The sequence below is a fragment of the Argopecten irradians genome, chromosome 13, assembly GCF_041381155.1.
Source record: "Argopecten irradians isolate NY chromosome 13, Ai_NY, whole genome shotgun sequence".
Classification (NCBI taxonomy): Eukaryota; Metazoa; Mollusca; class Bivalvia; order Pectinida; family Pectinidae; genus Argopecten; species Argopecten irradians.
Window position 1 is genome coordinate 12,554,060 of NC_091146.1, and position 18,031 is coordinate 12,572,090.

General features: G+C 36.9%; 1 protein-coding gene and 1 pseudogene across 1 annotated transcript in view; one reads left to right on the forward strand and one right to left on the reverse strand.

Moving 5' to 3' along the window:
• The window catches only part of LOC138305606 (ankyrin repeat domain-containing protein 50-like), a 477,373-nt gene that overhangs the window by 372,315 nt on the left and 87,027 nt on the right, over positions 1-18,031 (reverse strand). The window lies entirely within an intron of this gene.
• On the forward strand, positions 2,153-6,314 carry LOC138306524 (uncharacterized; annotated as a pseudogene).

Genomic DNA, 18,031 nt, shown 5'->3' on the forward strand with positions numbered 1-18,031 from the left:
AAATTACATTTATTATCATAGAATATAAAAAAACACAATACAATTGTTAATTGATGTCTTATTGCATTGTACCTTAATAGGGTCTTGCAGAAAGCGGACACATGACGATAATATTAAGTGGCGGACGCAGTCAGGGGATATATGAAGGTAAGTTCCTACATTATCAATTTTATTTTCACGTTGATTTCAACGTAACCATTATTACTGATATGTGAAAGTGAAATCTAAATCCATTTTAGAAACCAGCAATCGGACCACATAGCGAGGACCATGCTAAATCGCCAAACGGGTTTAAATTATTCGTATATGTTTAATGAAGCTCTTGTTTGAAGAATATATTGCAACAGACCTGTAAGCCTATCAAACGTGCAATAATCAATAATATAATATAGTTAATATCCTTCAGCGTACGTCCGGCTTAGAAGATAAGATATAGTACATTACAACACCCTAGAGACTAAAAACATCTCATTTTTTAAGGTTTTTTTGTGTGTCATGACTGAGCGTAAATTTTGACATGTTTTTCTTTGTTCAGTAAACTATTGAAAACCATAAGGTTTGATGAATTAAGCTGTGAAAATCATTAAAATTAAAATGGACAGACAATCATCTACGATGCCATATAAAGATTTACAATACAGAATACAGACTATATGCTTTGTATGCCTGGTGTATCACTCTACAATCACTATTAATACTATAAAAATATGAAATTGTAGATCAAAACTACGATATAGACCTTGTCAATATGAACGCATTAAAACACACATAAGAAATCATAATGATTCTTTCAGTACTGCCAGACATCGTTTTCAGTTTCTTGTAATTGTAAAATTAAAAACTAGCTTAAGCATTGTTATTGTTGTAAATTTCAAAATGTTTTGCATATCACTGAGTGGCCGTAAACCGGCCCAAAGTGATACCCCTCCTTTCAAAATGATGGTAACTTGTGGTGTTGAATAGATTATTAAAATCTTTTCTTGATATATAAGTATAAAAATACGACGCATGTTACTTAAAAATAGCGACAAATCGGTAATGCTGTGAAATTCTTTTTATAAATACATGTATTATAGATACGTTATATTTATTTCATTTCGTCGGTGAAATGTGCCCCTAAGGACTGAGCCAATCGTGTAGGAACATGCAATGGGCTCTTACTAATAAACTGCTGACTGTTATGTGAGTGCTAAGTATTGATCATTATTCTGTATTTGCATATTACAGAATTACCTGCCCTTGCGGGTAGGTATTGATTCAATCTGATTAAAACACAGATCCTTATAACCACTCCGTTCAATAGAGGATCTGACAATATCCCATAAGGGGTCACGTCCAGATGACCTTTACACCACGTGTACTTCAGAGCAAATGCAGTTTCTACACCTTACAACATCAATTGAAAACGTCTTTTCGCCCCAGTATACATATACAATTAGCTTTGTTGTGCACTTCGGGCGAGATGACTACATACACGAAAATAATTTGGACAGCCTTTTCAAACTATTTCGTCCCCAGTCAAGATTCTGGCAGTGCCAATTTGATTGGCCATTTCAAAAGGTCATCTTGACGTGACCCCTAATGGGATGTTCTCAGATCCTCTTATCCAACGTAGTGATAGTAAGGATCAGTATTTTAATCAGATTGGTATTGATTGTGACGTCATGTATTTGCGAGCGTAACGTCATACTTTTCGGCGAAAACGACGTGAATGGCGCTCATAAAATAATGACGTAACAATCGATACCTACCCAAAAGGGAGCTAACTCTGTAATATGCAACGACGGAGTAACGTTTACCTGGGAGAATAGCATACATGTGAAAAGAAAGTGCAATCAGATAAATAAGTGGTTTCAAAAGCGTTTCATGCTACATGTACACAAAACACATCAAATTAATGTACTGTAAAAAAAATGATATAGATAGTTTAGCTTCGGAATTGTTTGTAAAGTTACAATTTGTCTATGTGTGCAGTTGGTAATATTCCAATAATCAAATACGTAATACAATCAACAAATATCTGCATACATACCGAATAATTGTACCTGCTGCCCCTATAGGGATGTTCGCCGATAAAATGTGTGACGTCATTTTCGCGCATGCGCGGAAAACTGCTTGGCAAGAAATCAGGTAAGCGTGACACAATTCAACAATGGCGAAGGGCAAGGTCGGCGTAGGTTTACCTGTTGTCCTGTCAGATTATGTCACCGGTCTTTCAACAGAAGCTAGAGAAAGGTATTGCCGGAAGCTTAGATATGACAATTTTACAAAGATACTTGCAGATCCATACAAACTCAGCGATAAATGGTCAAATAATCCGAACACCTGGCCGGATCTCACCTATGGCGACATCTACTTCTATTTGGTTGATACCCCGTCAATTTACACCGAAGAATCGATGAGGGCTTACAAGTCGCTCGATTCATTCAAGTAAGTTTACATTTTATACTGATAAATGTATGATCGGGCAAAGAAATAAGGAAAAAAGTACCGATTTGTTTCCTTTGTCAGTCGTTTCGGCAAAGTGAGAATCTTGATGAAAGCATGTCAATTAGTCAAAGGTGTTTAAGCTTCAGGTGTACAAACAACGTGTCACGTGATCAATTCAAACTTTAGTGAGCGGTAAAAGCATCAAACATTTAATTCAGCCTAATTAATGCGGACTGGTCTAGGTTTATATGAACCAATTCAAGGATCAGTTTTGAGAAATTACTGTAATTAATAAATTAAAGTCCTCACATGTTTCGTTATAATAAAAATATTGTTGAACACAAATCATTTACTAAAGGACATAATATATATAGACATATGTAGGCCTACATGTATATGAATAATTAAAATATGAGTAGATTAGACCTAAGGAATTCTCCAAATTATGTTTATCATTGTATCACAGGTGCCTGTAGTTATGACTATATATAAACATATATACTAAACTATATATTTGTTTTATTAATAATTTCCTAATATAATTATATCACTATGTATATATTTGAGCCAGAACTTCAAGGACCTGTGATGGATTGTATGCATTCATTAATTAATATTCTTTTATAAGCATAAATGTTCCAGAATGTGCCAGATTTTTAAATAGATACTAAGTGACAGTTTTGAGGGAATTCAAGTTATAACTTATGTGGTGCGATTCAACAAATACAACACTAGGGTAGAATATGAAGCTAATAATTTACTGTTTCCCATTATCTTCCAGGTATGTTGTTAGTGGTCACGTGCAAGTCATCTTTTCTCATTCGATTGCTGACGACTGCCCTTTCATTGCCTTGAAAGCTAAAGTCACTCCATCACAACGGGCACGGGACAAGCAACATGAACCATGGGTTTACCTCAACAATTCTAGAGGTTCAGTCTACTGTGCTCACTGCACATGCATGGCTGGGTATGTTGTGCTTTAAACAATATTAGCTCATTTATCAATGATTACAAATGATTATAGAATTCATATAATTATTCCATCACAAATATTGTATCAGGTTAATTGATTAATAAAGTCTCTTTACGTGCATTACTGAGATTTGATTAAAATTTGAGAGAGTAGTAGATTCCTATTGATGAATTAAACCATCCCTTTATGATGCCCCATTTACCAAAGTTATTGTAAAATTATGAAGCTATGATTTCAACATTCATTCTTTTTTTCAACATATATTCTATCAATGATATCAAATGTGTAATTCATGTTTAATAATTATTTTTAGGTTGGGGGAAGTGTGCAGTCATGTAGGAACACTTCTGTAGATAGAAATTGGTGTGAAGATAGGTATCACTCAGACCAGCTCAACCAGCCAGGCTTGTCAATGGAACACCACATTTAGAAAGGAGGTAAGTGTTTACTGTTAAAACAGGATGGTTTTCAAAACAAATAGAATGTTAAATAACTATTCAGCAAGTAATGGAGTTTTCCTTATATGTTGAATATATATTGTATTCCAGACAAACCATATTGAATGCCCAGTTGTGAGGAGTAACCTTGGGTTGTAATGAGGAAGATGTCTATAATATGTATTCTCGTCAGCTGATATTACAAAAATAAAAAGATATTTCAAAAGGCATTGTTTATAAAATTGACAACTATGTTGTATAATATTTATCATTAGTGGTCTATATGCGTAGATAATAATCTTATTATTTTTTATCCTTTTAGATTACACCAGCCACAATCACAGAAATGTTTGATAACATCAAGGGTAACCGAACCAGGGAAGTACAGTCTGTCCAAGCTAATGGAGCTGCCCCATTGCCATCTATGAATGACCTGAAGGATCTGTTCGCACTAGTTCCCAATGCTGCCTTCTTCACATGTGTAACTATTCCTGGTGTAAATGACAAGGACACTTGCGTGGAGCACCACAACATTACCAAGGAGAAATATCCAGTGTTATTAACATCACTGAGTGAGCTAAGTAGCGACGATGGGAGGAAGGCATTAGATGAGTACTCTGTGACAGCGCTTCAGTTCTATAACCTTGAGAAGGCTACACGGAACCAGACAGTCAGCCCACTTTGGTAGCCCTGCAGGTAGGGCGTTAGAATTGTACCTGCTGCCCCTATTGCATGATCGTAAAAGGCGACTAAATTTAGGATCTTATCTTTTCTCTTCTTCCTAACTGACTTTATCTTTCCTAATGCCTACCTTGGCACCGCCTCACTTTTGGCCTTGAGTTGAGCGTTCGCCCCTGTGAGGAAGGCTTTGGGTTCTGTCCCCTGGCCGAGACACACCAAAGTCTATAAAAGTGGTAGTTTCTGCTCCTGCTTAGCGCTCAGCAAACAGGGAGTGGGACGACTGGTTCGCCCGTTGTCAGTATAATGTGACCGGGTGGGGTGTGTTGCTTGGTGTCTTCGGCGGCATGCTTCAGTGATATAGCACTATAAAAAGGGCAACAGTTCCACTATACAAGAAGACACAACACGAACATACTGCAGTCTCCCAAAACACGCACCTCGCACTTGACACACGCTACACACTGCATACATGGGAGGCCGTCCTTACATGACCATAGCTGTTAATAGGACGTTAAACTAATCAAACAAAAAATGGTACCAACACAGGATGGGTAGGATTACTGCCTCAAAGGCCCATGATGTAGTAACCAGAAAAGACACAACATCTCCAGACAATCTCACCAAGAGAGTCATGGGATACACATCATATGATCTTTCTAAAAAAGACACTTAGATAGGGTATAGAGCATGAGGATGAATGCAGACTCGGTTATACCAGGCATTGCGCAAACCAGCATATCCAGTTCCAATGTGAAGAGGCAGGATTCTGTAAAAGTGGTAGTTTCTGCTCCTGCTTAGCGCTCAGCAAAAAGGGAGTGGGACGACTGGTTCGCCCGTTGTCAGTATAATGTGACCGGGTGGGGTGTGTTGCTTGGTGTCTTCGGCGGCATGCTTCAGTGATATAGCACTATAAAAAGGGCAACAGTTCCACTATACAAGGAGACACAACATGAATATACCGCAGTCTCCCAAAACACGCACCTCGCACAACATACACGCAACACACCGCATACATGGGAGGCCGTCCTTACATGACCATAGCTGTTAATAGGACGTTAATTAATCAAACAAACAAACAAACAAAAAAGGTAAACCCCAAGTACCCCTTTCTAGGAGCCAGTCCTGATGGTATTGTATTGCCAGTGCTGTGGTAAAGGAACACTAGAAATAAAATGTCCCTACAAACACCGAAACAGCACAGTACAGCATGCAGCTGCAACGGACAAAGACTTTTGTTTGGATGCTGACTTGCACCTAAAGACATCTCATCGATACTATACCCAGGTACAATTTCAGATGGCTGTATTGTGACTTTGTGGTATACACCAAGTGTAAGCCTTCTCCTTGCATGGTGATTGTGCGTGTGCAAGTTGACCTTGAGTTCTGTGACAAAGTGATCAGAAAATGTGAACTGTTCATAGAGAACAGTGTAGAGCATGTGCTGTTGCAGGAGATTCAGCGCCTACTACTCCTCAAGACAACGAAACCACCTGGCGTTTGTGTTCAGAGCCTGAATATGGCAGAATGATCAAGTGCGACAGTGATGAGTGCCCCTACCAGTGGTTCCACTACAAGTGTGTGAACATTCGGAGAAAACCTAAAGGAAAATGGTTGTGTGCGTCATGTGAAAATTGATTACACCTCAATGAAACTTTTACAAACTCTTGGCCTGTGATTCTTGACTCTTGAGCTATTACATTGAACAATTATGAACTCTCCTGATGACTACTGGTCATGTTTAAGTTTGTTCTGCATTGATGTTGGAATATTTATCAAGTGTTAATTTATTGCCTGAACTTGCACTGAATAACAGATTTTGGCCCTGCAGGTAGGGCGTTAGAATTGTACCTGCTGCCCCTATTGCATGATCGTAAAAGGCGACTAAATTTAGGATCTTATCTTTTCTCTTCTTCCTAACTGACTTAATCTTTCCTAATGCCTCCCTTGGCACCGCCTCACTTTTGGCCTTGAGTTGAGCGTTCGCCCCTGTGAGGAAGGCTCTGGGTTCTGTCCCCTGGCCGAGACACACCAAAGTCTATAAAAGTGATTGAAGGAAGGATAAAAAATAGCTAATGAATTAAAGAAGGAATGTTTCGGTTCCTTAGACTTGTTGGTTCTATCCTGAAAGACGCTTATATGAGTGTAGTAGGTTTAAAATGTAAATAGTAATACGGTCGCCTTCTAGCTTTGCGCTAGGGGGATTTTGCATTAGCTCAGTCGGTAGAGCGGCAGGCTAGTAAGTCTGGAGTCACGAGTTCGAGCCCGGCTAGCGGCACACTGCTACTCTCGCCCTGTTATATTTGGTGCCGTAGACCACTCTTAGTGAAAGCTATACAGTACTACAGTCAGAGGCTTCCTTGGAAATAAAACCTGGGTTGGTCTGTGTTCGAAGGCGAACACGTTTTAAAGGGGGTAGTGTAACATGTTTTAATTGTACATAGTAATACGGTCGCATTCTTGCTTCGCGTTAGGGAGAATTTCCAATAAGGTTAGTCCGTAGAGCGGCGGACCAGTAAGTCCGGGGTCGCAGGTACGAACCCGGCTATCGGCACACTACTCTCGCCTTGTTATATGTTCTACCGATATTTTAACATTTCTGACCCTTTGATAAGTTTTGACTCTTTCATGAGATGACTACATGTAATTTACTCACATCATTGCTACGTCACGCATATCCTATTATATACTATTGCATGGAACGAAGACTTATTTATCGATGGTGAGAGTATTGTAACTGCAAGCGGATGGTTATCCATAAAATGTTTATTGAGACGTAGACAAATATAATCTAATTGGCCTGTTAATTGGAAAAAGATATTTCGACCCAAGTGAAAGATTTTGGTTGGTAAGCCGGAGGTTTGGCGAGGCCTTGCGGTCACAATCTTTTACGAGCATGTACATAAATTCTGCATAATACTAACTTGAAGGTCAATAATAGATTAGATTACAAAACTAAAATGTGTATTTTGGCAGATCCAGGCTACACATCAGATAACAGATTTCTAGAAACAATGATGAATGGGACTTTCCCTATTAGTACTACTATTACCAGGAATGTCTCAGCGCCTGCCAGATTTCCAACTGTGTGTCTTTCTTCTACGGGAACGGACAATGTAAAGGTTACAGCCTACATCATTAAATACCAAAGGGTACCAGCTTAACATACAACAGCATTGTAAAAAGAGTTAAATTGCCCTGCTTACAAAGCCTTTATTTAAATGGAACACAATAATTAGGATTCCGTTAAGTTGTTGAAATGTAGCTCCATTTAAACGTCTTACAACCAGTTGATTTACGATCAAACATTTTCGTAAATTGAAAACGGAATTTCAGCAGTTTAAACATTGGCTTCGTTATAATGATATGTGATATTATATTATCCTCTCCTGTCTGAATAGTATATAATGCTGTTTTTGTAATTGGTCAGGATCCTTTGGCAACCTTGCCTGGGGAAAGATACGTCGGTATCATCGACTGAAGGGGTCATCGAAGGCATTACAAGTACCAGCGCTGTTGACGGCAAACGTTATGCTGCAGAACCCTACAACATAGAGAAGGCATGCTTCATAACTAAAACGGACTTATATCCCCGGATTAAAGTTGATCTGACCGAGATATACCATATGCAGGAAATCGTTGTCTTAACGAAGAACGAACCAGGTTTGTATTCTTTTGTTTTTATAAACTTTGTCAACTGTCATGTCCGTGGTTTTCGTCTAACCATGTACATTCTGTACCGATACGTAATGAAAACGATTGGTTTTCACAATGAATCCGACTTTGTGATTTGCCAATACATTCTCTTCAAACCTTTATGAAGAAAAAAATCTGAGAATAGCTCGAAAATCCGACGTAATTATGGCTTCACAATAGAAATACCGAGGTTGCGTATTGATTTGAAATAAAAAAAAATTTAGAAAATCAATGAAATCGTACCTTTAAGTAATCTGAATAAATAATTATAAACATTTATGTCACAATTTTTTATGCGGATTCTCACTAAAGTTTTCTTCCATTTCTTTCGTTCCCCGATAAATTATGACAACATCCAAACCTTAAAAGGTCCAGTTATAAAGTGAAACAACTTAAAGATGCTCCACCGCTGACAAATGACATGTTTTCGCTATCAAAAACAGGAGCAGAAGAATTACTATTTTTCTTTAGTTACAAAAGTTACTTACTTTACACCATTACCACTATTGAAAAGTTTGAGCTTCTAATTTTACTTCAAGACAAAATTATGGAAAATAGTGAATTGCATCCCGAAAAAATTCCATGGCACTATGGTCTATATGTAATGATGTATTGATTGCGCATGCACCAAAAGCAAAATAAATCATTTCATATCATTTTTTGTGTTAATTAGACATCTATATACACGATTAAACACCAACTATTGTTGATGAGTATCGTTAATGCTTTGTCGGCGGTGGAGCATCTTAAAGACATGGATATTTATATAATTGGATAACTGTGCAGATGCAGTTTAACATATGTAAATCATCTACTTTATGTAATTTCAAAAGATTTCGGAAATGTTTTAGGAAAAATAGGAAAACACTATCATATAAGATCGGGAGATGACTTGATTCGACTCAATGATAGTATACAATCACTATACCAATGAACATCTTGTCAAACGCGAGATTACCATATTCATGTCAAATTGGTGTCTACTACAGATGTATTGTTTTCATCAGTGACTGCTTCGATTCTTATGGCATGGCGACGGGGGGAGAACATATATGTGGGGTCTATTTCGGAACAGCTCCCGCGGAGACTTTTATCGGATATAACTGTACTCGAGAGTTTCAGGGTCGCTACGTCAAGCTTACCAGCAACGTTAGGATGGAACGGTTTTCTGTGTGTGAGCTAGATGTATATGGGTATCTGTAAAGCTTTGTTAGCTTTTCGTGAAGTGAGAGGATTATACGTAAAGTAGGTTTTGCTGGTGCTTACAGTGCACTCGTTCAGCAGCTATCGGGATAAGGAAAATGTTGTTTTCTTAGTTGAAAAATTATATATATATATATATTTATGCACAATTGTGACGTCACACATATTCATCCTTGTTATGTAGTCACAGACTTCATAGTTACAATGTATGTAGGCATTATAAACACCATGTAAATTATATAATGAGAGCATCGATGTTGATGTCTACGTGTTGATCGAGTTCACTCTGGTATAAAATCCCTGTTGTCATCAATACAACTATATAGACCTAAGGAATCAATAGGGATAAACAGAATAATTACACAATTCTGAAGACATTATGAAAGTAGTAGTTCTAATTACCTTAGGTTGTATTATTCTTTCTTCAATTCAGCATTCTCTGTTATGTCGATTCGGCTCTGGATTGGGCTATTTCAAATATGTTTCGTTTCTACCAACAAAATAGTTTGTCGGATCACAGGAAGGACTAGTAACGTCGATTATGAGAAAGTCAAACACACCCATATTTCCTTTGCACTAATTTTGTATGCATATATTTGACTTTAACGCGACGTTTTCCCTTGCAAATACAAATAGGCTTTCTCTGATTACTCTATTAATCCAACACACTAGGTCAGGAGTCACACTCTATTTATCCAGAACCCGACTCTTGTTCATATAATCCGCTATATCATTTGATGGTGGATACGATTTTGGTGTACCAATTCCTATCCAAACCCGGACTAAAATCTGTACCCGGACTATATATAAATGAAATTTCCCGGTTTAGGAAATTAGAAGTTACTATATCTGAGATACATGTATCATGGATTGAAGATCCTTACTTAACTGGAGACGCTAATGGTGTACTTGGCTGTTACCACATTTATTATGTTAGCTTTTACTTTACAAACACTGAGTATATGAGTTTTCCAGTCCGGGTCTAAGTATGGGGTACACAATATCCACACAAAGGTGTTAACCTAGATTTCAATGGACGGGCATAGCAACAGTGAGATCCTCTGACTGCATTTTTCATGTTCATTGTGAACTTTAATCGATTATTTTGTATTTGAAGTTGTGTTTATCATGTAGAAATATTATTTAAGACTAAAATGGTATTAAATAAAAACATAATCATAATTTGTACTGTTTAATGTTTGTACTGGGTCTCATATTTGAAACGAAATTTAGAAAATTACTTCTAGTGGTGAGATATCCTTGTCTTATAGCCTACCAGCGGTAGGGTTTTAGTGGGACAAAATTCCGAAAGAGATGGGACCGATTTTTTATTATTCAGTATACCCTAAAGAGCCCCAGAAAAAAAATCCCCATTCCCAGGTGGGGGGGGGGGGAAATCCCGCGCTTTTTAAATTCTGACACCAATTTCTTCATAGAAAAAGAGGGTAGGGGAGTATATGTTAGTACCGTGTGGCCATCTGTGCTTCAAATGTGATGAAATTTTGTTTACATGTGCGCAAGGTATATTAAAACAATATTCAAAGAAAATAATCTGGTTCTTAGATGATTTTGTTTTAGAAATTCAATCATCGTTAGTCAAAAATAAAAATCAAATACAAAATTCTGAACTACTGTGAGCGAGTCGCTAAATATAACAATTATGAATAAAATCCCGCAAACTATCTATTTTTTCAGCAATTTACGCTTATTTGGAATTATGACAAATACAAATTAGCAAACGTCTATAATATTCAGTTAAGTTGCATGTTCTAAATACCTTCCTACTTCAGAACGAATCGTCCTCGCGATCATCGCCAATGTCGACAGGCTCTCGATTCTCGCATTCCTCGCCACGACATCCACCACATGCCTCGACACACCGTAGTCCATTTTTTTCTTGCAAGAACACAGATTAGTTCTGCATCTGTTCGTTGCACTTTTGCACTTGCGGCGAACATACTGCAGAATCTCCGGTGGAGCTGGCGGAAGGTCAGTTTGGATGGGTTGCAGACCTGTTTTGACTTTTTGCCAGCCAAACTCCAGTGGATTTAGCACGTCTGCCAGCTCAGACCATGCAGAAATCTGCAGGTGTACACGAAGCGCATGGAAATGTGCAGCGCGGCATGTTGGTGTTAACTTTTGTGGCTCCAGCTTGGAACAAGTTGCGATCATTCTTTGTAGACGTATGTAGCGAAGATAGCTCAAGTCCTGGTTGACATCGCCATCAAACACAAAGCGGAACAGTCGCACACCTGCGTCTCCGATTTCACTCCCTGTACTTGTTCGTGAGCTAATGATCTGAGCTAAGTTTTGTACCTCCAAAGATTTTGAAAGGGTCTTAAAAAACTGTACTTTCCCTTGACCATAGCACGCAGATGTAGTGTCACAGCCTGACCAAGCATGGATAAACAGTATGTATTTTTCTGTGCTGGTGTGATGTGCTCACAAGCTTCCTATATGTTATACAACTTCACTGCTGCTTGTTTTCCTTTCCGTCCTTCTCTCTGCAGATATACCTGAGCCATACCATCACCCCGATGATGAAGCAACATTACAAGGATGTCTGTGTCCTCGGCAACGACAGTCACACTTTGTGAGTTGCGTGCAAAGGAGATTGCCTTGGTTACGATCATTGTATCGGCATCACCTTTACTGATATGTATAGAATGATTACGCTGCTGTTAATGCTGTCCAAGCATTTTAATGAACTCAGTCTTATTTTTAGCATTGTTAAGGAAGGCGTCTTGCTTATCATGGGATTTCATGTCAGGCCTTGGAGAGACTGTAGCTGATGTTTTGGATGCGGTCCGTCTCGAGTGCTCGTGGTCTTTGGTGTTACACTCTTTGTACCCATCAAAAACAACGGTGGTAAGACCAAATTGTCTCTCGAGATATGATGAATATTCGTTTACGATCTCCTCGTAAGTAAGGCCATTTCTCCATCGTACCCGTATTCTTAAGTCGTTCGTCGTACTATCTCTCACTTATGATGACGCCTGACATGTCTCTAAAACAAACAACATCCTGACGTGTTCCCCCAACGTGTGCGAAGAAAACGTGTTCACCATAATGGTTTACCGTACCAATTCTCGTCTCAGGGACTTGGCAGAGTAAATATCGTTTTCTCCTGCTAATTGACGCATGGTTGTTAGAAGATCGTCAATTGTGTACAAATCTATATCACCTTCAGTCTCTAGCCAATGACACAGACTCAAAAAATGCTCATACTTCTTGCTGTCTTTCGGCCTCCCAGCACTGGCTGGTCCAGATGAAGACTCTTGGGAATCACGTGAAAAGGAGACTAGACAATGACTATGGTATAGGGCTTCCATAGCCATGAGATCGTGTCATCCATGGATCCGCTTTCGAACGGCATCGTTCCATGGGTGCTCCTTCTCCTCGCATAATGCCAGAATTCTATCTCTAAATTTGAGTGTTCGAACCTCAAACATTTCTGTACGATTTGGATGACGATCATCAAATGCAACATGTCCACATAGGAAGCAATTCTGTCTCTACATGAATAAATCATCGCCCGAGCGTAAACGCTTTGCACTGCTACAAGAGGCACTCTGTTTCTTTAAATCACAAAGTTTTCTCTTGTCAGTGTATTTTTTGCGGCATTCAGGGTGGACATGTGTGGTTCCAGGTACGGCATGCTGCAAATCGTCTAATAGTGTATCGTCACCACAGATCTGGGATGTCTGTATCAAGCTATCGATACCTTTGCTGTACAATTTTGCCATATCATTGTTCAATGATTCTCGGCAAATAATACATGTCAAACTTTCCGGATTACCCCTTCCATACTATGAATGTCTGAAACGTTTGACTGGAGATTACACTTGTACAATAACAAACAAGAATGACAATAAAGTAATGAGACAAAACAATTAGTGAAATTTTGCTAGAAAATATCGCTTTATAACTTTATGTGCGTTTGCTCCGCGCTTTGTAGGAGAAATCGAAGAACTCACGAGTAATGTACATTCACCCGACCAGATTTTGCTAATTCTGGTCATTTCGACCAAGTATTATACCTGCTATTGAATACAATTCTTCATTATAAACAATGCTTTTCACCACAAATAAAACCAATGTTGTGATATACACACACAGAAACATACTCCATATTTAGTATTACACTGGAAAGTAAGGTTTGAATTGAGGCCGAAACCTATCGCTTCCCAGTCCCTAGATTTCGGTCATTTCGATGAGAAATCTGCACGTGCAGTTAGTTGGGCATAATTTTAAGCAATTACAATGTTTCTGTTAATCAATGTAGATTTTATTAATTATATTTTAAATTATGACACGCACATGCAAAATTTGCTTTAAAAAAATCGAAGAGCGGGGGGAGGGGGTGCTGGTTCCCGGGTGAGGGGGAGGCTGGAGGGGGCTGTGTGAATTCAGGGGGGACTTAGCAAATATTGTTCAGATACTGTGGTGTGTTTTCAAACTAAATATTGAGGTCTTCAACATAATGTTGTAATTATTTGATATAAATCGCTAGTAGGAGTAAACTAAAATGAATCGTTTAACCAATCTGACCACCCTAATTCAAACCCCAGGAATTTTTTCCCAACCCCTAGAGATGGGGATTTTTTTTTCTGAGATACTACGATACCTATAGATTATGAAAAACCATAAATGAACTCTTTCGGAATTTTGTCCCGCTAAAGTCATTTTGGGAGTTATACTGGTAGACTATTAACCTTCTTCTCAGCCTTATATCACTCGTTTGTCATCAGACAGGAGATAAATCTGTCCACTGACTGTAGTACTGTTATGTATACTACAGTTATGTAATACATTAAGTACACGGAGGGACCTAGATTCCACATACTTCATTACCGTTGTTTTGACAATTGCGCCTCGCTGGTCAGATGTGAGTAAATTTTGGTAGCAATCCTTTCAAAAAGATTTTCTGTGTAAAAATCGATCAATTTCGAATATTTAATCCTGACTGAGAGTAACTGTTAATTCTCATTTTGAAACGTTTCATTTAAGCTCTCTTTTTACTACATGAGTATTGCCAATCTTTTTCAAAGTTTTATTTTACTCTATTACCTTTATAGGGTTTCGTTGAGAACGATGGTGTGCATATATAATAAATGATAGACACCGACAGTGATTATATGACATTAAGTAGCTTTAAAGTTATATGTGCCGTATTTTTCATATTCACGAATCAAGATGAGCTTTTAATATGTTATTCAGCACCAAAAATTACCAACATTTTGAAAATTACAGTGCTTTCAATGCATAGGTTTAAATTTTACATGTACAAATAAGAGCTGAAAATGATTTTTGGCAGTACTGCCAAAAATCATTTATTTACATCAATAGTGAAGAGAAATTAGTACATACGGTGAGACCATGAAGCCAAATTGTGGTCTACAATTTCATTAGACATTTTTACAATGTTTTAGTAATTGTAAAGTGACTTCATTTCATTTCAACAAATTTTATTGACAAAGATGTTACAGGTCAAATGGATTAAATAACAGGCAAAGCCTATATAAATTCTCTCTAATGGTGGCAAAAGTAATAGTTTAAACTTACATCAATTATAGATTTTATATTTAAGTTTTGAAATGAAATTTTACAACAGATAAAGGGAGATAACTCTTTTGCATACTCCATTCACACAACACACATAATACAAATACAGCTATTATTTTAATACAAGAACATGTTATATTACTAATTAGACCAAATGTTACTCAGATATTGACAGACAATGACCAACAGTCCATGTGTATATATATACACTTGTCATTGCTCTCAATACTGTTAAATTTCCTGAAAATAATTGAAAATATACATGTATATTCTTTTAATAAGATAAGTGTATGCTGTATATAGAATAAAACAAAGTAACCGTATTGAAACAACCATGCTCAATAAAAAACTCCAAGTATATCTTTATCAGAGTATAATTAGAGTAGAATTTATACAACGTTATTCAAATGTTGTTTTTTTTTTTTTTTTTTTTTTAAAGAGAATCTTAAAATTTCAAAAGCTTATTTCAAAAACTTATGTCAAAAACTTATGTCATGGCTAATTTAAATCATATAGAGATTAAAACGTCTAGATTTACCTATATATAGGTGAACATCGTGAAGTAACTGTCTGTTTATAGTTTTATCACAGTCAGGACAGCCTTGTAGAAGAATATTGATATCAATATGGTTATGATTTGCATAACTACTAATTGAGGTGAACAGGGAAAGTCTATGTTGGTCATATAAAGGACATTCGAGGAAATAGTGGGATATAGTTTCATTTTCAAAAGAACAAGCACAAGATGTATCATCAGATAGATGGTCAGTATATAGGTGGGAATTAAGATTACTACACAAATTTCTAAGTTGACAAAGAATAATATTAGCTCTTCTATCACCTTCTGTTTTAAAAATTTTGGTCGATTCAATTTCAACTGGGACATCTTTATTAAGTTGGTGTTTAAAGGCTGAGAGAGAAGGAGAGTTAAAGAGATTGTTATCAGAAGTGTTTATAGTGCGACACATTAGTGGGATGAAACTATCAAAATAATTATTAGTTCTGCATATTGGTGGATTAAATATTCTTGTTTGTCTGAGAGCATAGCCATTATTGTTTTGATTGTTAATGTTATTGAAAGGATTTAGGATATCTTGTAAGTATTGTGGTGATAGGACATGCATTATTTTGTACATCATTATTAGTTTGTGTTTGTGTCTTCTTACTGATAGTGTTTCCCATCCAAGTTCTGTATAAAGTTTATTGTGAGATGTTCCAGACCTAAGTCCTGTAATAATTCTGGCTGCTTCTAATTGGACAGATTCTAAAAGGTCTTTTGATTGTTGCGTGCAATTATCCCATATTATATCTGCGTATTCTAAGATTGGCCTAATAAATGCTGTGTAAATTTTAATTAATGACTGACGATTTACTTTATTTTTAATGTAACGAAGAATGTTTAATCTACTGTATGCTTTTTCATATATGTTAAGGATATGTTGTTTCCATGATGCATCGTCCTTTAGTGTAAGCCCTAAGTGTTTGTGTTCAGATGTGTCAGTAATTTGATTGTTTTGGAAGTTTATTGGGGGGCTGTTTTTGTTATGTTTTCTGGAAAATAGTACTGATTTAGTTTTGTTAGGGTTAAATTTGATGTCCCATGTTTTTGCCCATTCACTAATGTTAGAGAGGTCAGTTGTTAGTGCTTGAGCTGCTTGTGCTGGGTTTTCATCTATAATTACGTACAAGGAGGTGTCATCTGCAAAAAGTTTGATATTAGTTGAAAGATTATCAGTGATATCGTTGATGTAGAGGAGGAAAAGAAGAGGCCCGAGTACTGATCCCTGGGGTACCCCAGCATTTACAACCTTGAACTGTGAATAGTAGCCTTCTGTGGTCACTCTTTGTAATCTATCAGATAGGTAATTGTCGAACCATAGAAGTAAATTTCCATTTATTCCATACATCTGGAGTTTATGTAAAAGACCTTTATGCCATACTCTGTCAAAAGCTTTACTTATATCACAAAAAATAAATCGAAGTTCCTTACCCTGGTCCATATTGCTAACAATTTCATTATAAATAAACAGTAGTTGATTAACAGTGGAATCACCTGGTATGAAGCCAGACTGATGCTTAGATAATATAGAGTTGTCCATTAGATAGTTGTAAAGATATTTAAATACTATTTTTTCCATTATTTTACTGAAACAAGAGGTTATCGAGATAGGTCTATAATTTTGAACATCATTAGATGACCCATTCCCTTTATATATAGCATTTACATTTGATTGTTTCCAACTAATTGGAATTATTCCTGAATCCAGAGTTTTATTAAATAGAAGACTGAGAGGGAGAATAAGTGAGTTACACAAATGTTTTACTATTTTAGGAACTATACCGTCTGGTCCAGGGGGTTTATTTACATTAAGATTACTAATTTGGTCAGATACATCTTGTTGAGTGATTTGAATATTAGTAAGTGAGTAAGGTATATAGGGCTGTGCTAACTGAGGTAATTCAAGGTTTGGTGAAGATGTAGAAATATTACTAAAATGATTATTCAGGATTTCTGCTTTATCAATAGGATGATTGATGGTTTGATTATCATATTCAAGAGGTGGAATAGAAGAGGATTTATTAGTGAAGTTAGTGATAGATTTTGCTATCTTCCACCATTTGTCTGGAGGGACTGAGTTTTCATTTAGACAATTTTCAAGCTTTTTGATGTAGTTTTTTTTTAGCCACACGGATCAAGTCGATTGTTTTCATTCCTAAGATAACGAAATCGTTCCCAGTAGTGGGGGGTATTAATTATTTTAGCTTTTCTATGTATTCTATTGCGTTGTCTCATTTTTAATCTGATGGTATTATTCATCCAGGGCTTATCATTTGGGCGCACAGTAATGATTTTGGTCGGAATGAAACTGTTGACTTGTTCGGTGATTGAGTCTATAATAAATGAGTTAAATGTGTCTGGGTCTTGAAGTGTTGATAAGTTCAACCAGTCAGTATTAAGGAGAGCATTATTCATACTTTCAAAATCAGCTTCGTCATATTTTAATATAGTTTTTTTTATAAGTCACCTGTTTAAAAACAGTAAGAGAAA